The sequence below is a fragment of the Ailuropoda melanoleuca genome, chromosome 14, assembly GCF_002007445.2.
Source record: "Ailuropoda melanoleuca isolate Jingjing chromosome 14, ASM200744v2, whole genome shotgun sequence".
In the NCBI taxonomy this organism is placed as follows: domain Eukaryota; kingdom Metazoa; phylum Chordata; class Mammalia; order Carnivora; family Ursidae; genus Ailuropoda; species Ailuropoda melanoleuca.
The window spans coordinates 80,041,837-80,063,591 of record NC_048231.1 but is presented as its reverse complement, the minus strand read 5'-3'; the positions used below and the strand labels follow the sequence as shown (position 1 = coordinate 80,063,591).

Here is a 21,755-nt window from a genome sequence, read left to right as displayed (position 1 = left end):
TTTTTTTTTTTTTTTTTTTTTTTTTTTTTTTTTTTTTTTTTTTTTTTTTTTTTTTTTTTTTTTCCATTGGCCGGTGGGTCCCGCCGGGGGTCCGCACACCTGGCATGTGGCGGGGGCCGCCGTCGGGAGGGGCTCGTGGGAGACCCGACTTCCTCGTGTAAGGGCTGAGGTAGGAAGCGGAATTTGCTTTTCCACCTTCATGGGTGTACGTGTGTGTGGCGATTCAGAAGTCTACACGTTACTCATTTGGTGGGGAGACTGTTCTCTGAAACGTGAAGTTGCGTTTAGGAATCCTTTCTTTTCTTATGGGTGATGCTACCGTGTAGTGAGATCTGTCACGAGAAATGCCCCTTCCTCCTACCGTTGCTTCCTCTTGGAGAGAAGCGTGGTCTTTTGGGAGCACTGCGTTTAATAATCGACCTTAAAGCTTGATATTTTCTTAGTGCCATGGTAAGACACCCGCAAAGGCCGTGTTGTCATGAGGTTTGTTTGTGAACTCGTTTTGCTCTTGAGGGAAAACATTTTTCTTTCTAGCCTTAGAACAAGGTCACAACTTTACTGTTGATATCTTTGTATAGTAGAGGTTTGAAAATGGGTGTGCTGGGGGTAGAACGGAAAAGATATTTTTCCCTGGGCTGATAACCTTCAGAGTCCTCAACTGAAACTAAACTATGGTAAGCGAACAGGCTTTATTTTTTATGGATTGCTGAATTACTGGCGACAGAAATGGAATACTTAAGGACGGAAACCCTGATTTAAAAAAAAAAAAGATGAATGTGAACTTGAAATTAACGGCAGTTCTTTTGCATAACAGGCTATATGTTAGGGTTACTTTTTTGGAATAAGAAGGAAGAGGAATCTGGTAAAAGATTCAGTTTTGTATGTTTATTGTTTCTTTCTGCGAGGGATGGAGTCGGGAAGACTGTTGGCTGTTCACCTGGCTGGTACGGTGGACATCAGCAAAAGAACGTATTGGTGATTGCGATCTAGAGGGAGAGTGTGTTACAGTTTGCATAATACCTGCCATTTTTCCTTCTGTTGTTTCGGAAAGAATTGTACATTAATGCATTTTATGCCCTATATTAGTTTATACAGAGAACCATGATAGTAGGTAAAGGGTATTCGTATTGGGAAGTGGAGGAGTTTTAATGTCTCAGAGTGTAGAGCTTTTAACACCTGTGGAGCTTTGAAACAACCAGGCCTGAGCCTCATCTATGTAAATGAATGCATTAGGCTTAGGGATTGGTTGAGGAGACTGAAGTTTGAAGTTAAAATTGTTTTTTACCTGCAATATCCTCTTAGTTTTTGAGTAGTAACGTGTACAATTTATCCTCTTCTAAGGTTTTTTGTTGAAAAATTTTCCAAGACTTGCATTAGACTTTTATAAATGTTGTTGGTCAAAGCTTAATAAAAAGGGAGGATTTATTTACTAGTATAGGGCAGAAACGGCAATCAGTGCTAAAGTTCGAGTGGAACCAGGAACTGCAAAGTGGTTGGAAACCAAAGATGCTTTTTTTTCTTTGGGTGTGCCTGTCCCTTCCTCCTCCCCCCTTAACTCCCCCCACCTCTTTTCTCTCCCTCCTTCTTCTTCCCCCTCCCCCACCTTGCCCTCTACAATTTGTTTTGTGGGTCAGCTTCATCATAACTTTCTGGAAATCACCTGTCTTTGCTTCTCCCTGCACTTGATGGAAGATGGCCCCTCCTGCACGGTTCACATAAGGTGCCCAACAGAGGGTGACTGGGAAGAGTTTTCAGAGGAGGGGAAGGGTGTAGATGCTGGAAGAGTTATCCACCCCAGTCTTTGCCCTAGTTGCTCAGCAGCATCTTATACATTTAAAAATGAACAGTCTCTGTGCCCTACCCCCATTTCAAACTGTGATGATGATGATGATAGATATCCACTATAATATAAGTGGTTATTACATGCCTGGCTCTGGTCTGAGCACTTCACATACCTGTTTGATTCTCACAGTTGTAATAAAATTGTTAGAAGAAATTGTCAGAAGAAATTGAAACAGCTTGAGTAACCTGACACAGTTTGAGCTGGAAGACCTGGGATTTTTAATCTCAGATGTCCAGCTTTAGAGTCCATGCTTTTCAGAGTCTGAGCTATCCTGCTCTGTGTAGTTTCCTTCAGGTCCACGTGGTGCTGCTAGCCATCAGCCTGCAGTCTGTGAACTAAACAATGGTAAATAGCCAGTGCCCTTCTTACGTGACATATAATACTGGAGGGGAAACAGGACAGCTGACTGAAAATCTAATTAGAAAGGAGGAAAAGAGGAAGAAACATGTAGGGCATTCTAAATGGTCTCTGCTTCAGAATATATTCTGTGAGGGTCAGAGAGATTGTTAAGTAAATTAAAGGACCGGGGAAAAATGGGCAGCATTATTTTGTTGGCTAACTTGGCAGTAGAGGAAATAGCTGACCTGGATGTCACATATTTGGCTGCCCATACTGCTGCTGAGAGGATTTCCATTATCTTTATCCGTTATCATTCAGGGCTACTCCCTAGGGGCATGTATAACCGGAGCAGGTCACTTCTGGCTGGTGAAGCCATCTCCTGTACTGGAGGTCAGGAATTCTGGGAAAGGTCATCCTCACTGTGCTTTGGTGACTCCTGTGCCTTTGCTTTGTAAGCTTGGGGTGGGCGTGGTGGTTATTTGATGAGGCAACTCCTGTGGAACCTTAAGAGGCTGCCAGATGATTTTAGTTTTTGAGACTGCTATGTAAGCCAATACCAGAGGTCTTGTCCGGTCATAGCAGAATATGGCAGCCCTACACTTTGCTGCTTTCATTTTAATAGAATATCAGCCCACCTTTCTTCTAGTTCTTCTGAGAGAGGATCTCACTGGCTGAGCTTAGGTGAGGGTCCACTTCTGTTCTAATCATCTATGACCAGAAGTTTAGAGCCCTAGCGCACAAACCTGAGTCATGAGATTATCTTGATGGTTTGGGGGAAAGGAAGGAGCAAGTTCTCTGTAAATGGAAATTGTGGGCTGAGTAGTCAAGGGTGCTTATAATAAACATCATGTATTCAGAGCTTTCAAGGTACTAGAGAAGAAATTATTCAATTCACTGGTTGCTTGTTTATAGCATTTATGTTGGTAGAAGTTTCTGAATTAACTAGTTTGCAGATTAACTAGTTGTGAATTTACCTGGGACAAGCTCATAAGATCTGATGGCTTGGACCTCTGTCACTGCCACCCTCCTTTCTGTATGAAATAGTCTCTAGCAGAGCTAAGCACAGGGATGGAGCAGAGGCTGAATAGTCGGGGTTCTGAAGTTCCTCATTTCTTCTTCAACCAGAGTGGCTTTTTTTTTTTTAGAGAGTGAGCTTGAGTTCGAGTTGTCCGGGGCGGAGGGGGAGAGGGAGAGAGAATCTCAAGCTGACTCCCCGATGAGTGCAGAGCTCAACATGGGGCTCAGTCTGACGACCCTGAGATCATGACCTGAGCTGAAATCAAGAGTGGGATGTTTAATTGACTAAGCTACCCAGGAACCCCCCAGAGTGGCTTTTTTACCCTTGTCTTTCTCCTCCAGTTCATAATTGTATATTGTGGGCTGTTGGTGCAGTCTTTTGGCAGTTCTTAAAAAGATTCCTGCTATAATTTAACCTGGTTAATCCACTCTCCTTACCTCTCACCACTCAAGTGTGGAGATGGAGGGGGGAATCTATTGCAGTAACATATTTTTTTCTTTGAAGGTCCTCTCTCTGTTGGGATAGGCCGGTGATGGGTATTAAGGAGGGCACATATTGCATGGAGCACTGGGTGTTATATGCAAATAATGAATCATGAAACACTACATCAAAAACTAAGGATATACTGTATGGTGACATAACATAATAAAAAATTATTTAAAAAAAAAATAAAGGTCCTCTCTCCTTCTCTCCTGTATTCCTCATCCCTTCCTTTTGTGCCTTGAGTTTATTATCTCCATGTCTGTCAGAGAATTGAGAGTGAATGTGTGTGCAGTGTATGTATTTGGGCTAGTGAAAGAGTGAGTCATCATAACTTACTTTTTTTTTTGTTAAAGATTTTATTCATTTGGCAGAGAGAGAGACAGTGAGAGAGGGAACACAAGCAGGGGGAGTGGAAGAGGGAGAAGCAGGCCTCCCACCGAGCAGGGTGCCCAATGCGGGGTTTGATCCCATCGTGACCCGAGCTGATGGCAGATGCCCAACAAGTGAGCCACCCAGGCGCCCCATCATAACTTTCTTAACAGATACTGGCAAACCAAATGCAGAAGATCTTTTATGCTAAGAGTCTTAAGTAATCCTATAACAGAAATTTTCTGCCTAGAAGTCTTGAGTGTTTGGTTCTTTACCTAGAAGGCTTGCCATTCTGGTAGCTTCAGTTGCTGCTAGGATATAGAGGGAGAATAGGAAGTTAATGCGGGATTTGAGGTTAGAATTCGTCATCTGTCATACTCCCCAACTATTGGGCAAGGAAGTAGACTAATAGATGTGGTAGATGCAACTGAATCTACCATGTGATTCAAAGTCATGAGTGGTACACAACTAAAATTTCAGGACACAACTTCATTTGAGGTCATGTCTTTGAAAGCACATTCAAAACTCAATATTTAAGTTAAATAGATAATTTTTAATAGTAAATAAGTGTTTTCTTAGCTTTTGTAGATACTTTTGCATTTGTTTGCTCCTTAGGTCTGTGGACTCCCTCCATAATATCTTTTCTGATAAAGCTGACACTCTTCTAAATATAACATCCTTCAGATGTTTCTCTTTTCTCAGCTTTTTGCCTTTGTTTTTCTGGATTGGATCTTAGCTACTTTAAATTTTTTAATTGAGATATAATTTACATACCATAAAATTCAGCCTTTTAAAGTGGTTTTGGTCTGTTCACAAAGTTGTGCAGGCATCCCCACCATCTAATTCCAGAACATTTTCATCACCCCAAAAGAAACCCAGTACCCATTAGCAGTCACTCCCTCTCCTCCTTTCATCCAGCCCTCAGCTTCCAGTAATCTACTTTCTGTCTCTATGAATTTGTCTGTTTTAGACATCTCTCTATGAATTAGTCTGTTTTAGACATTTCATAGAGATAGAATCATACACAAGGCCTTTTGTGTGTGGCTTCTTTCATTTAACATAACCTTTTCAAGGTTTGTGTTGTAGCATGTAGCAGTGCTTCATTCCTTTTTATGGTTGAATTATACTCCATTGTATGGAGCATACCACATTTTGTTTGTTTAGTCATGAGTTTATGTATATTTGGGTTTTTTGCACTCTTTGACTAGTATGAACATTCATCTGTGTATAAGTTTTGTGTGGACATATGTTTTCAGTTATTTTGGGTAGTTACCTAGGGGTGGCATTGCGGGTACACATGGTAACTCCATGTTTAAGTGTTTGAGGAACTGCCAAATTTTCCCCAAACTGCTCTATCATTTTACATTCCTACTGCTAGTTATAAGAGTCCTAACTTCTCCGTTTCCTCACCCACATGGGTGTAAAGTGGTATTTCATTGTGGTTTTGATTTGCATTTCCCTGGTGACTAATGCTGAACAAAGATGTTGAGCATCTTTGCATGTGCTTATTGGCCATTTGTATTTTCTTTGGAAAAATGTCTATTCAAACCTTTTGCCCATTTTTTAAATTTGGTTTTTTTTTTAAGTTCAAGTTCTTTATTAGATATATGGTTTGCAGATATTTTACTCCTTTTTATAGACTGTCTTTTCACTTTCTCCATAATGTCCTTTAGCACAAAAGTTTTTTTAATTTTGACAAAGTTTAATTTATAACTTTTTTCTTTTCTTGCTTGTGATTTTGGTAAGAAATCATTGCCTAATCCAGTGTCATAAAGATTTATAAAGACAAAAAGATTTATGTCTGTTTTCATATAAGGGTTTATAGTTTTAGTTTTTACATTTAGATTGTTGATCCATTTTGAGTTAATTTTTGTTTATGGCGTGAGGTGGGGATCGAACTTCTTTCGCATGTGGATATCCACTTTCCCATATTATTTATTGAAGGATGATTCTTTCTCCCCTGAGTTATCCTTACAGCTAATCTCTTTTTGTTCAGGACCAAATTTAAGAAGTTTCACAGTTGAAATAAAAGTAATATATGGAATCAGTTGGTATCATAGTCTGATCTATTCTCTATGAATGTTTACTTTGAACCCCCACCCCTGGTAATGTGGCTTTTTTTCTAGACTTTTTTGGAAAAGTGGTTTAAAACAAATAAGAATTTTTGTGACTTTGCAGAGAACAATATAAACCTAACATAGCCTTCAGAGCTCTCCATTTGATTATTCATATAGGTCAGTAAAAGCTGTTCTTGATTATGTTGCGGAAGGTTGTTTTCTTTCTTCTTTCTTTCCTTCCTGTCTCCTCTTCCTTTCTTTTCTTTTCTTTTCTTTTCTTTTCTTTTCTTTTCTTTTCTTTTCTTTTCTTGACATTAGCTTTGGGGATGCATGGTTATTGACTGTATGACCTTGGCCAAATTATTTCACTTTTTCTTTAACCTGGGAGATGGTTGTTTTTTTTAAAAAAACATTTTATTTATTTATTGAAAACGTGTGCGCATGTGTGCACAAGTGGGCGGGGGGAGCCGAGGGAAAGGGGGAGAGAGAATCCCAAGCAGGCTCCACACTCCATGCTCAGTGCAGAGCCTGACACAGGGCTCAGTCTTACCACCCTGAGATCATGACCTGAGCCAAAATCAAGAGTCAGACTCTTAACTGACTGAGCCACCCAGATGCCCCAACCTGGAAAATGTTTTTGTTTTTGAAGACTTATTTATTTTGAGAGAGAGAAAGAGAGAGCATGCACACGTGAGAGAGCTCACTTGCACAAGAGCATGAGTGGGAGGAGGGGCAAAGGCAGATGGAGAATCTCAAGCAGGCCCCATGCTGAGAGTGGAGCCCCATTAGGGGCTTGTTCTCAGGACCCTGAGATCATGACCTGAGCCGAAATCACAAGTGGGCACTTTAACTGACTGAGCCACCCAGGTGCCCCTGGAAAATGGTTTTAATAATAATTTTTATTCTTATCTCCATTCCTCATTGTTTTTCCCAAATGAAAGCAATACTTGTACAGGTAGTTCAGGAAAATTCAGAAGGAAAAATAAAAGCCCTTTCTTTCTTTCCCAGTAGATTCCACTCCTGACATAACTATCTTTAACCATGTTTGGGTGTTTTTGTTTTTAGTTTTTTTTTTTCTTTATGCTAATCCCCAAACTCAAAAACACCACATATCTTTCTGTATCTTGATTTTTCTTTCAATTCTGAACAGTGTCTGTTGCTTGAGTCTAGTAGTTAATTTAGATCGTTATGTTTTCCACTTTTCCTAGCATATTGATTTGTACCAGTTATATTTTTTATTATTATTTTTTTAAGCTTTAATTTAAATTCCAGTTAACATACAGTGTAATATTAGTTTCAGGCATACAATATAGTGATTCGGCACTTCTGTACATCAAGCAGTGTTCATCACAAGTGCCCACCTTAATCCCCATCACCTAGTTCACCCATCCCCCATCCATCTCTCCTTTGTTATCTATAGTTAAAAGTCTAGGGACGCCTGGGTGGCTCGGTTGGTTAAGCATCTACCTTCGGCTCAGGTCATGATCCCAGGGTCCTGGGATCAAGTCCCATATCGGGCTCCTGGTTTAACAGGGAGCCTGCTTCTCCCTCTGCCTGCAGTCCCCCTGCTTGTGCGCACACACTCTCTCTCTCTCTCTTTCTTTCTGACAAACAGAATTTCAAAAATATATCATTAAAAAAAGTCTGTGTCTTGATTTGTCTGTTTCTTTTTTTCCCTTTGTTTTGTTTCTTCCACATATGAATGAAATCATGTGGTATTTGTCTTTCTCTGAGTTATTTCATTTAGCATATACTCTCTAGCTCCAATCCTGTCATTGCAAATGGCAAAATTTCATTCTTTTTTATGGCTGAGTAATATTCCTCTGTGTGTGTGTGTGTGTGTGTGTGTGTAGTAGTAGTAGTAGTAGTAGTAGTAGTAGTAGTAGATTACACACACATACACACCACGTCTTCTTTATCCTTCACCTATTGATGGACACTTGGGCTGCTTCTGTAATTTGGCTATTGTAGATAATGCTGCTATAAATACAGGGGTGCATGTATTCCTTTGAATTGGTATTTTTGTATTCTTTGGGTAAAAATCTAGTGCAATTGCTGAATCGTAAATTAGTTGTATTTTTAACTTTTTGAAGAACCTCCATACTGTTTTCCAAAGTGGCTGCACTAGTTTGCATTCCCACTAACAGTGCAAGAGGGTGCCGCTTTTGCCACATACTTGCCAACACCTGTTGTTTCTTGTGTTGTTGATTTTAGCCATTCTGAGAGGTGTGAGGTGATATCTTGTGGTTTTGATTTGCATTTTCCTGATGATGAGCAATGTTGAGCATCTTATCATGTGTCTGTTGGCCAACTATGTCTTCTACCAGTTACATTTTTGTTCTTAATTCTGTTGTTAGTTGGTATTAACTTTTTGTAATAGTTAAACTTCTGTTTCTTGACCTATCAGTTTTAGACAGTATCTCTTCAGTTCCCAGTCTCTCAGCGGATTTAGCACCCATCCATTTCCCTTTATTTCTTCTACCTCCACTCTTCTTCTTCTTCCAGCCTTCATTTTGTATTGCACTGTCAAGATTTTAGCATTTATATTAAGGTTTATAACACTTCTAAACTTTTTGTGCTTCTCTAGGAAGAGTCTAGAAATTGAGTAATGGACCGCCCTTTGTAGTATGTATCCTGATAGAAACATTAGTCACTTTGAAACCACATCACTTGGAGCTATAGAGGAACTTCTGTTACTAAACCTGTGCTCCTTAAAGGAGAATTATAAAGTCCTGCTTGAGTGAGGAGAACTCATGGAAGTTATTTTTTAAATTTGATATTATCATGTGTTCTTATTTGTAACCATTCAACTTTTCTTGAAGATAGGTTTTCTGGAGCTCTCAACCTTCCTTTTCTAATTTGGGCAGCTTGTTTTCTAGATCTGCTGTACAGCTGTCATCCTGGGATTACATTGCACTCCTGGATTAGGTCTTTTGCTTGAATCCCATGTCTTTCTTCTTTAAATTCCTCTTTTGTTATTATTGCAATATAATCTCGAGTGGTGGTTTTAGGATAGACGTGGTGATAAACAGTCTGATTTCTTCAGTGTCTGAAAATGACTTGCCTTTGTTCCTGATTGGAAGTTTAGATATAGAATTATAAATTGGTGATCAGTTTTTCCTACCAAAGTTTGAAAGCTTTGCCCTAGGAACTTAAAACACCCATTGTTGCTAATGGAGTTCCATTACAAATCTGACGGTTATCCTTTTGTAGTCACCTTGTTTAAAATCTTTGTGGTAATCTTTTTATCTTTGGTATTTTGTGAAATGTGTCTAGTTGTAAGTCTTTTTTTTTTCATTGTTGGGGTAACTTTTTAGTTCTAAAATTTTTCAGGTGTGGGGAATATCTTTTATTTCTTTGATAATTTCTTTCTCTCCTGTTTTCTTTGAGACTTGAGGGGTGAAAGTTGGACTTCTAGATTGACATGTATTTGTTTCTGTCTGAGGATTTCCTTGATTTTGTCTTTGAACTCCTCTACAGGATTTATTTTAGTGATTATATTTTTAGTTTATAGAAGCTTTATTCTTTCAATAGCAATTTGTCCTCACTTTATGGGGGAAAATACCTTGAGTTCTCTGAGGATGCTAATTCCTTTAAAAAGAGCTCTTGAGACAGTTCTCTTATTGTAATCATGCTTTGTGTATTTGGGTATACTACGCTAATTTTTTGAAAATATTTAAGTTATTTAATAGGTACAAAAGATTATAACAGGTAAGGTATAGGTAAATCAACATGTATGTAGCCATCATGTAAGTTAAGAAATCGTTTAGGTCAGCAGGGTGCCCTTTCCTGATTTTATCCACAGTATGTAAATATATAAAATTATATTTATATTATATCTATATATGTAAGTTTTTAAGTATTTAAAAATTGCATACAAATGGAATGATGCTGTATTTGGGGTTTTTTTGTTTGTTATTGTTTTTAATTTTCCATCGTATGAATACCAGTTTATCCGTTCTCTTGTTGGAAATTTGTGTAGTTTCCATTTTTTTCCTACTATAGATCCTCACATCCTTATTCATACTTCTGAAACCCAAAATGTTCTGAAAATGCAATAAAAGAAAAATTCTGTGAACTTAATCTGCACTGATTTGGCACTGTGATTTTTATTAGTTTCATTTAGTGTAGATATTTGTATGTTTCACTGTAGAAATTCTAGGAGCAGAATTGCTGGGATTTAAGGATATGTGCGTCTTCAGCAGTACTGGATGATGCCGGGTTATTTTCCAAAGAGGATTGTATTGGTATTTGTTCTCTCCAATAATGTAGAAGTTTTCATTATTTACCTTTCTCACTAACACTTTTATCAAATTGAAAGTTTTTGCATGAGTAAAAATTTCATTTTTTTTTTTTAAAGATTTTATTTATTTTTTTCGACAGAGATAGAGACAGCCAGCGAGAGAGGGAACACAAGCAGGGGGAGTGGGAGAGGAAGAAGCAGGCTCATAGCAGAGGAGCCTGATGTGGGGCTCGATCCCTTAATGCCAGGATCACGCCCTGAGCCGAAGGCAGATGCTTAACCGCTGAGCCACCTAGGCGCCCCAAAAAATTTCATTTGTTTTTAATTTTTCCCTTTGGTAGTGAAAGTGAGCATCTTTTATTATGCTTATAACATTTTCTTGACTCTTCTGAGCTTCTATTACCTGTTTTATGTCTCTTGTCCATGTTGTACTAGGCTTAAAAAAAACTTTTTTACTTACTAACTTGTAATAGTTCTACAATTGGATCTGTTTGTGCATTCCGGATTCTAATCTTTTAATCTGCACTAACAGCGCCATCACCTTGTCTTAAGTACTCCAACTCTATAACAAGTTTCACAAAAACAAACTTCTGTTGATATAGGGCATTCATGTAGGAAATACATAGATTATAAGAATACATCTGGGTGAATTTTTTCAATATAACCAAATGCAAATGAAGAAAATAGAACATTACCAGGACCCTAGAGACTCCCCTTGAGTTAGCTCTCAGTGACTAACCTCTGTCTCTTCAAAGATACTACTGGCTTGACATTAGTCTTAGATTAGTTTTGTCTGTTTTTTGAAACTCATATAAATGGAACTGTATGGTGTATATATTTTTTGTGTCTGACTTTTTCCCTCAGTTTTGTTTGCAAGATTCACTGGTATATAGTTGTAATTTGTTCATTCTCTTCCACTAGCAAAATAATAAGAGTTCCAGTTGCTTCACATTCTTTCTTGTCCACTCTTCTAATTTTAGATGTTTTAGTGAATGTTTAGTGGTTTTAATTTGCATTCTACTAATGAGTTATGATGTTAAGTCCCTTTTAATATGCTTGTTGTCCATTTGGATATCTTTTGTGACATGGCTTTGCCAATTTTTTTGCCCATTTTTATATTGGGCCATCTGTCTTTTTCATACTGATTTGTAGGAGTTCATTACATATCCCATATAACAGCTCTTGCAGGTTATACTTTGCAAATAATCTTCTCATTTCCCCAGCCCTATAAATCTGTTCAAAGATCTTGACTTCTCAACTTATCCATTGCCCTTTTCCCATTGGCAGATATTTCCAGGGGAAAAGAGGCATTAAATGATGGGCTCCATTTTCTACACTTCCCTTCTTTCCACAGCATTGGCCTCTCAGGTCCTTGCTGACTTTATACTGCTTCATGTCTTCAAATGGATGTGTTTTATATTACCTTCAGTTTTTAAATTTTCTTAGGGAAGGTTGGTCTCAGTCTACTCAGTCACCGTGGGAGAAGAAGTAGGCCAACTCCTCCTGCCTTGTAGTTCTTTAGGGTACTTCTTGGCCGTTTGATCCTTTATATAATTTTAAAATCATTTTTCTAAGTTATGTAGACACACACAAACATGCATGATCTGTTGGGGTTTTGATGGGAAATGCATTGAATCTGTAAATCAGTTTGGAGAGAAAGTTTTCTGAACCACGAACATTGTAATCTCCATTTATTTAGGTCTTTTACAATGTCTTTCATAAAGTTTTATAATTTTCTTCAACTAAACTATTGCAAATATTTTGTTAGATTTATTTTTAGGTACTTTGTTTTTGTATCGAATCATAAATGGCATCTTTTCATAATTATATTTTCTACCTTGCTGGTTTATAGAAGTACAGTTTTGACTTTGTGTAACAACCTTGCTCTACTCCTAATTATGATAAATTATCTGTAGAATTCTTTTGGATTTTTTTGTGTAGACAGACCTATCTGTGAATAATGACCTCTTTGTTTCCTCCTTTCCAATTCTTATGCTTTTTTTTCTTTCTTTTTCTTGTCTTAATGTGCTGGCTAGGATCTCCAGTACAATGTTGAATAGAAGCGGTGATGGGGGCATCCTGATCTTGTTCCTGATTTTAAAGGGAATGCTTTCAAAGTTTCACAGTTAAGTATGATGCTTGCTGTAGGTTTATTGTAGATAATCTTTTCAGGTTAAGGATGTTCCTTTCTGTAACTAGTTTGCTAATCTAAAAAAGTAATAAATGGATGTTGAATTTTATCAAAAGCCTTCTCTGCATTTTTTGAGAAGATGTTTTTCTTTTGTAATCTGTTAACAGGGTGAAATTTGTGTGTTTCAAGCATAAAGTCAATCCTGATTTGTCTCTTTTTTCATTATTGGACTCAAACTGAAGATAGTTAATTTAAGATTTTTGCTTCTAATAATTAGTAATATTGATCCATAAAAAATATACTCTTCTTTTTCTGGAAGAATTTATGTAAGATTAGAATGATCTGTTTAAGTGTTCGGTAGAACTCCCTGATAAAATTGTTACTGGTGTTTTCTTTGTGGGGTACTTCTTTTTTTTTTTTTTTTTTTTTTAAAAGATTTTATTTATTTATTTGACAGAGATAGAGACAGCCAGCGAGAGAGGGAACACAAGCAGGGGGAGTGGGAGAGGAAGAAGCAGGCTCACAGCAGAGGAGCCTGATGTGGGGCTTCGATCCCACAACGCCGGGATCACGCCCTGAGCCGAAGGCAGACGCTTAACCGCTGTGCCACCCAGGCGCCCCTGTGGGATACTTCTTAACCACTGATTCAATTACTTTGCTTATAGGATTGTTCATATTTCAATTTTCAAGCCAGTTTTGGTAGGTTATACATTTATAGGAAGTTGTCTGTTTCGTTCATGTTCTTGAATTTATGGTATTAAGTTGTTAATCTCTAATTTTGTAGTACCTGTAGTTTATGTCCCTTTTATCTTTTTTCTTTTAATGCCTTTTTTTCTTGATCAATAGTAAAAACTAAAAGTTCGTCAATTTTTAAAGACTTTTAAAAGATCAGATTTTTGAACTTTTTTTTTCTTATGCTTTTCAGTGTATCCCTCCCCCATTTCATTAATTTCTGCTCTTTATTTACTTTATACTTTTTGGGTGTTTATTTTTATTCTTTCTCTAATTTCTTAAGTTGGATGCCTTGCTTTTTAAATTTTCAATGTTTTAATATAGGTCTCCATTGTTTTCTCTTCATCACACAAGTTTTGATGTGCAGTGTTTTCGTTATTTTTCACTTGTATTTTTCTGTTTTTCACTGTGAATTCTTTATGAGTTATTTAAAAGTTTTTATTTCCAAACTTATGGGAGTTTCTTTAGTTATTGATTTGTAAATGTGTTGTAGTTTGGAAGCATGATATGTATGATACTGATCTTTTGAAATCTGTTATAAGACTGTGGTCAGTTTTTATTTTTGTTTGTACATGGAACAGAATGTGGATTTTCCATTCGTAAGCACAGTTTTATGTTCTAGTAGATAGGCTGTTAATTCTGTTCAAATCTTCCATATGTTTTTAGAAGCAGAAGTATGTTAATCTTCTAGAAGAATATTTTTCCCCTGTTTTTTTCTTATAGTTCTACTAAGTTTTAAAATATGGTTTAAATTGTTGCTAGTACATGAAAGTTTATGCTTCTATTTTCCTGTTGAATTGGAGCTTTTACTCTCTGTATTGACGCTATGCCTTTGAATGTTCTTTATATTTTACACTCCTGTTTCATATTATACCTGTGCTATTCTCTTTTGGTCAACTAATTTTGCCTGATTTTAAAAATTCTCCCTCCCCCTACGTTTTTGTGTTCTTTTAGTTTTCTCTCTTGTGAATATCATGCTATTGGATTAAAAATATTAATCTCTAGTGATCTTGGTCTTTGTAATTTTAAATTAAACTTTTTATTAAGAAAATTGTCAATTTACTCACAGTTGTGAGAAGTAGTACAGACATTTCATGTACTCTACCAAGTTTCTCACAGTGCTAACATCTTGAAAACCATAGAACAGTATCACAATACTACAAGGATATTGACATTGACATAATCAAGGTATAGATCATTTCCATCACTTTAAGGATCCCTCTTATTGTCAGTTTTTATTGCCACACTCACTTTCTTCTCACCCCCTTAATATCTCAGACCCAGTCATCTGTTTTTCATTTCTATGGTTTCATCTTTTCCAAGAATGTTATATAAATGGCATCATACGGTATGTAACTTTTGGGTTTGGTTTTTTCCACTAAGCATCATTCTCTGGAGAGTCATTCATGTTGTTTTATGTATTGATAGCTCATCCCTTTTTATTGCTGACTAGTATTTCATGGTTTGGATTTGTTTAACCATTTACCTGTTGAAAGATATCCATGTTGTTTAGAGTTTTGGGCTGTTATGAATAAAAGTGCTTTAAGATTTCTGCATAGGTTTTTTTGTGACCGTAAGTTTTCATTTCTCTGGGATAAAAATACCCAGGAGTGCAATTCCTGGGGTATATGATTATTGTATACATAGTTTTTTAAGAACTTGCCGAACTGTTTTCCAGAGTGGCTGTACCATTTTACATCCCTACCAGCAATGTATGGAGTGATCCAGTTTCTCTGCATCCTCGCCAGCATTTGGTGTTCTCACTGTTTTTCATTTTAGTCATTCTGGTATGTATCTAGCTACACCTCAGTGAGATTTTAATTTGCGCTCCCCTAGTGCCTAATGATAACATATTTCCATGTGCTTGTTTTTTATCGGTATATCCTTATTGATGAAATGTCTCTTCATGCCTTTTGCCCTTTCTTAAATTGGATTTTTTTTTTTCTGTTGGGGTTCGAGAGTATTGTAGATACTCATCCTTTGTTGGATATGTGGTTTGCAAATACCGTTGCCAAGTGTGTTGATTGTTTTTTCATCTTTTTAAACAGGGTCTTGCGGAGCACAAGTTTTTAATTTCGGTGAAGTCCAGTGTTTATTTTTTTCTTTTGTAGATTTTGCTTTGAATGTCAAGTCTAAGAACTCTTTGCCTAGCCCTAGTTCCTGAAGATTTTCTTCTATGCTTTTTCCTAAAAGTTTTGTAGTTTTATTTGAACGTTTAAGTCCATGATCCATTTGGAGTTAATTTTTGTATAAAATGTAAGACGTAGTTGGATGTATAATTTGCTTCAGCACCTTTTGTTGAAAGGCAGTATTTCCTCAATTGAGTTACTTTTGCACCTTTGTCAAAAACTATTTGGGCATATTGTGTAGGTCTGTTTCTGGATTCTCTATTCTGTTCCATAGACCTATGTGTTACCTTTGCTAATACCACATACCACACAGTCTTGATTACAGAGCTAAGTTGTGAAATGGAATAGACTGATTTCTATTTTTTTCAAATTGTTTTAATGCTTTTCTAGTTCCTTTGCCTTTCCATATAAATTTTAGAATAATCTTAAATATAAAAAAGTCTTGGTGGGATTTGGGTTGAAATTGTGTTAAATCTGTGTCAGTTTAGGGAAAATTGATGTAGTTTCTTTATTGAGTCTTAAAAGCCGTTGGAGGATCTGTTCATTTAAATTTTCTTAGACTTCTTTTGTTAGCATTTTATAGTTTTCAGTATACAAGTCCTGTATGTGTGTTGTTATATTTTTAAATGTGTATTTTTATTTTTTTGGAATGATTATAAATAGTATTGTGTTTTTAACTTGTTTCTGTATATTCGTTGTTAGTATATAGGGATGTGATTGGTATTTGTGTATTGCTCTGTCTCCTGCAACCTTGCTGAACTCAGTTATTGGTTGTAAGAGTTGTTTTATAGATTCTTTGGGATCTGCAAATACAGGCAGTTTAAAAATTTTTTTTTTCTTTCCAGCCTGTATGCCTTTTATTTCCTTTTCTTGTCTTTTCCCTTATCCAGCACTTACAGCACTATTCTGATTAATAGGGTGAGAATTGACATTCTTGTCTTGTTCCCAGTCTTATGGTGATGCATTCAGTCTTTTACCATTAAGTGTAATGTTAGCTATAGATTTTTTGGTGGGTGATTTCTATCAAGTTGAGGAAGTTCCCTGTTTCTGTTCTGAGAATTTTTATCACGAGTGGGTGTTGAATTTGTCAGATGCTTTTTCTGCATTGACTGTTAAAATCATGTGGTTTTCTGTTTTTAGCTATTAATAAGGGTATACTACCAAAAAAAAGGGGGGGTATACTACATTGATTTCAAACATTGAACCAGCCTTCTAGTCCTGGAATAAACCTCACATGGTCATGGTATATAATTCTTTTTATATATTACTAAGTTCTGTGTGCTAACATTTTGTTAAGTATTTTAGCATCTATATTTGTGATGGTTTGTAGTCTTATTTTTCATACTGTTTTTGTTTAGTTTTGCCATCAGGGTAATGTTAGCTTTATAAAATGAATTTGGAAGTATTCTCTCATCTTCTGTTTTCTGGGAGAAATTAGATCAGATTGGTGTTAATTCTTTAAATGTTTGGGTAGAATTCTCCAGTAAAACCATTTAGGCCTGATCATTTACTTTTGGGGAGTTTTATTTTTTAATTTTTTTTTGAAGATTTTATTTATTTATTTATTTGCATGAGTAGCAGGGGGAGGGACAGAGATCTCAAGCAGACTCCATGCTGAATGTGGAGCCTCATGTGGGGCTCGATCTCACAACCCTGAGATCATGACCTGAGCCAGAATTAAGAGTTGGATGCTTAACTGAGCCACCCAGGTGCCCCTATTTTGGGGAGTTTTAAAATTATGAATTAGATTTCCTGAGTAGTTGAAGGGGTATTCAAATGATCTATTTCATATTGGGTGAGTTTCATAATTTGTATTTTTCAAGGAATTGGTCCTTTTCATATAAATCCCCAAATTCATGTGTATAGAGTTGTTCTTAGTATTCCTGTATTTTTTTGATGTCTGTGATTTCTGTGGTGATATTCGCTAATCTTGCTGTTTTAACTGGAAAGTTTATTTCATTTTTATTTGTTGGGTTTTTGGTATATTTGCATTTATCCTTACTCCTTCATTTTGTGCTGTCCTGCTTTTTCTGTGCTTTGTCTCCCAATCTGTTTTCTTGCCATCTTTTGGGCTAATTATTTTTTCTTGCCCTCTTATGTTTTCTGCCATTTACTTGTGTGAAATTACATTTGTTTTGTTTACTCACATACTCTTGGAGTTTTCTTGAATTTTCTTTTGAAATTTTAATACATATAAGTCTAAAACTATCTTTTCCTTTCTTACAGAATGCTTTAAACCGCTCCCCACTCTGCCAATTTAGATGCATGCCATTGTTTCGCAGTTTTGTTCTGTCATTTCTTAGCCTTACAAATCTGATAATATAATTTTATACAATAAATATTTGTTTAAGCTAATCACTTTCCTCTCCGGGGCTTGTCATTTTCTTTGGTCATCATTGTGCTATGTTAGATTCCTCTAGTTCAGCATTGATGGGCTTTTTACTCTCCCTTCCCTGTGTTAGACGTGCTTTCTTACTCACGGCTTTTGCACCTGCTGCATGCAAGGTCTTGGAATGCTTTTCCTCAGGTATTCTTTAGGTGTCTTCTTAATCCTTCAGTTACTTATTCATTTACCTTCTGAGGGAAACCATCTCTCTTTAAAATTGCAAATCCTTTATCTCTTCATTCCCTGTTTCCTTTTCTCCCGTTATTTTTGTCCTTTGTATTCATCACCACCTGCCATATTATATATTTTATTTTTATGATAAATTTTAATCTGTCAAGCTCCTCAACTCAGTCATTCATTGGAATTTATTATTTTTATACAGTTGAGGGGCATTGACATCTTTTCAGTATTTACTGTTTTTGTCTAGTAACATGATATGTTTCTTAATTTATTTAAGAGTTCTTTTACGTCTTGTTTTTATGTAGCTGTTGCAGAATTTTAAAATTTATGCCTTTGGAGTTTAGATTTTGTTATTAGACTTATTTTTTTTAATATTGTTTTTCCTGATCAGTAGCTTGAAAATCTGTTTGATGTAGAGATAACTCAGTGAATTTTCTTAACTTATTATTAGGTCTTATTTTTCAGTGGATTTTTAAACAGTTTCAGTGTAGAAAGTTCTGTCATTTATAAATTATAAATATTGCTTCTTTTAAAATCTGTACTGTCTGGACACTTTAGAATAATTTTGAATGAGAAAACATCTTTTATTGGTCTTTATTTCTAGGGTTTCATCTTTAAGAATGATATTCTTGATTTCTGATAGCTACCCTTTCTCATGTTAACAGAATTTCATTCTGTTCCTGTTTATTGAGAGGTTTTATCAGTAACGGATAGGACTTCTTCAAATGCCCTTTTGGCATTTATGCAAATTAATCTAATATAAGGCTTTTTTTGAGCCAATAGATCTTTTTGTATTGCTTTCCTTACTTTAACAATTTTCAGAATAATGAGTTGGTTTCTCAGCGTCCTATAACAGAGATCAGTGAGGTTTTTTTTTAAGTATTGTTACTATGAACAAATGATTTTTAATATATTCGATGTGGTTGAATTAATGTAGTTATTGTTCTCTTTGATGGTTGGGTTACCTTGCCTCGAGCTACTGGTTTGTTTTCTGTGTCCTTCTGACAAGATTCCAGTAGTCTTTGGTAACTTCTTTGTTTTCCGGTATGATAAAATGTTCTAGGCTCATCTTGTGCATTTTCTACCCCAGACTTGCAATTAGCTATTTCCTCAAGGAGCCTGGGTTCCTTTTGTGGGAAATGGTATTTAGATCATAAACTGTTTTTCCCTGCCTCAAACAATTTTTGCTTGATTAAATTTGCGATAATTTTAGATTTATGGAAAAGTTGGGAAGATAGTATAGAGAGTTGCTATATAACCCACAACTAGCTTCCCCCATTTAAGCAAACTTTTTACGTGGAAACATTCTTACAAAGGTAGAGAATTCCCCTTGTACCCTGTACAGCAGTGATCAACTCTTATCTTTTTTTTGTGTGTCTCCACTCATTCCCCCCAATGATTTTTTTCAAGTTTCAGGTAGTATTTTTATCATTTTCTCAATTGAGGTATTATTGATGTATAACATTTTATTAGTTTCAGGTGTACAATATTTGTATGCATTGCAAAACAATTACCACAATGAATCTAGTAGATATTCATCACTTTACAGTTACCAAAAATATTTATCTTGTGATGAGAACTTTTTTTTTTTTTTTAAGATTTTATTTATTTATTCGACAGAGACAGAGACAGCCAGCGAGAGAGGGAACACACAGGGGGAGTGGGAGAGGAAGAAGCAGGCTCCTAGCGTAGGAGCCTGACGTGGGGCTCGATCCCATAACGCCGGGATCACGCCCTGAGCCGAAGGCAGATGCTTAACCGCGGTGCCACCCGGGCGCCCCGTGATGAGAACTTTTAAGATCTCTCTTAGCAGCTTTGAAATATACAGTATGCTATTTTTTTTAATTGGGCATGGAGCCTAATGCGGGCCTTGAACTCATGACCCTGAGATCAAGATCTGAACTGAAATCAAGAGTTGGACGCTTAACTGACTGAGCCACCCAGGTGCCCCACAATATGCTGTTATTAACTATACTTATCATGCTGAACATTACATCCCCATAACATATTTATTTTATAACTGAAACTTTGTACCTTTTGATCCCCTTCACCCATTTTCCCCCATCGCTCCCCCTGCCACTGGAATCACCAGTCTGTTCTCTATATCTGTGAGCTTGGTGTTCTTGTTTTCGTTTTGTTTTTAGATTCCACATATAAGTGAGATCCTATGGTATTTCTGTCTGAATTATTTCTCTTAGCATAATGCTCTCAGGGTCCATCCATGTTGTCATAAATGGCAAGATTTTATTCTTTTATATGGTTGAGTAATATTCCATTGTATATGTCTGTAGAAGCTGCTATGTATATAAAGCTGTGAGGTGTGTGTGAATTCTTTATTCGTTTTTCCATTTATGGACATTAGGTTGTTTCTGTATTTTGGCTATTGTATTTGAATAATGATACGGTGAACTTGAAAGGGGTGCGTATGTCATTTCCTTTTAGTGTTTTCATTTTCTTCAGGTGAATACCCACAAGTAGAAATGGTGGATTCTCTACTAGTTCTATTTTTAATTTTTTGAGGAACCTCCATACTGTTTTCCATCGTGGTTATACCCGTTTACTCTACCACCAACAGCGCACAAGAGTTTTCCCTCTTTTCTCCGTCCTCACCAACATTTGTTGTCTTTGAGAGTGGCCACTCTAACAGGTGTGAGGTGATATCTCAGTGTGGTTTTGATTTGCATTTACCTGATGATTAGTTATACTGAGCATCGTTTCATGTCTCTGTTGGTCACTTAGGTCTTTATTTGAAAAGTGTCTATTCAAACTTTCTGCCCAATTTTTTGAAGTTTTTATTTAAATTCCAGTTAGTTAACATACAGAGTAATATTAGTTTCAGGTGTACAGTGTAGCGATTCAACTCTTCCATACAACACCTGTGCTCATCACATGTGTACTTGTTAATCCCTGTCACCTTTTTAACTCATCCCTCCACCCACCTCCCTTTTGGTAACTATCAGTTTGTTCTCTGTTGTTAAGAATCTTTCTTGGTTTGTCTCTCTCTCTTCCCCGCTTTGCTCGTTTTGTTTTGTGTCTTAAATTCCACAGATGAGGGAAATCATATGGTATTTGTCTTTCTCTGACTGACATTTCTCTTAGCAGAATACTCTGGATCTAGAACCATCTGCGTCATTGCAGATTCTACCCGATTTTTAACTGGACTCTTTTTTTTTTTTTTTTTTTGCTATTGATTTTTATGAGTTCTTAATATAGTTTGGATATTATCCCCTTTATCTAGATACATGATTTGCAGATATTTTCTTCCATTGCACACTTGGCCTTTTCATTTCGTTGATGGTTTCCTTTGTTTTGTGGAAGCTTTTTGGTTTGATGCAGTCCCACTTGGTATTTTTGTTGTTACTTTTGCTTGTGGTATCAGATTCAAAATAACATTGCCAAGGCCTGTGTCAAGGACCTCACCAGCCATGTTTTCTTCTAGGAGTTTTATGGTTTCAGTTCTTACGTTCAAGTTCTTCATCTATTTTGAGTTAATTTTTGTGTAAAGTGTAAGGTAACTGTCCAGTTTCATTTTAACATGTGGCTGTCCAATTTTCCCAGCATTGTTTTTTGGAGAGACCATTCTCTTTCCATTGTATAATCTTGGCTCCTTTGTTATGAATTAATTGACCATATATGGTTGGGTTTATTTCTGGGTTCTCTGATCCTCCCATTGATCTATATACTTTTTTATGCCAATATCTTACTTCTTTGATTACTGTGGCTTTGTAATATGGTTTGAAAACAGGGAGTCTAGTGGCTCCAGCTTTGTTACACTTTCTCAGGATTGCTTTGACTGTTTGGAGTCTTTACCAAATGATTTTAAAGGAAATCCCATATATTGTATA

The 21,755-nt window shown here is 36.4% G+C and overlaps 1 protein-coding gene and 1 long non-coding RNA gene across 7 annotated transcripts in view; both read left to right on the top strand.

Annotated features, from left to right (window-relative positions):
• Positions 1-103: 103 nt before the first annotated feature.
• Positions 104-13,409, top strand: LOC117796112. Its single transcript, XR_004620481.1, has 3 exons — positions 104-169; positions 12,389-12,477; positions 12,941-13,409. It is a non-coding gene; the product is annotated as an uncharacterized LOC117796112 (long non-coding RNA).
• A 1,513-nt stretch (positions 13,410-14,922) lies between these two features.
• The window catches only part of PIAS2 (protein inhibitor of activated STAT 2), a 76,943-nt gene continuing 70,110 nt past the window's right edge, over positions 14,923-21,755 (top strand). For all 6 annotated transcript variants that reach the window (XM_034643224.1, XM_034643223.1, XM_002918124.4 and 3 more), the window contains exon 1: positions 14,923-15,002. The gene's annotated coding sequence lies outside the window, so the exon portion shown is untranslated. The remainder of the gene's footprint in view (positions 15,003-21,755) is intronic.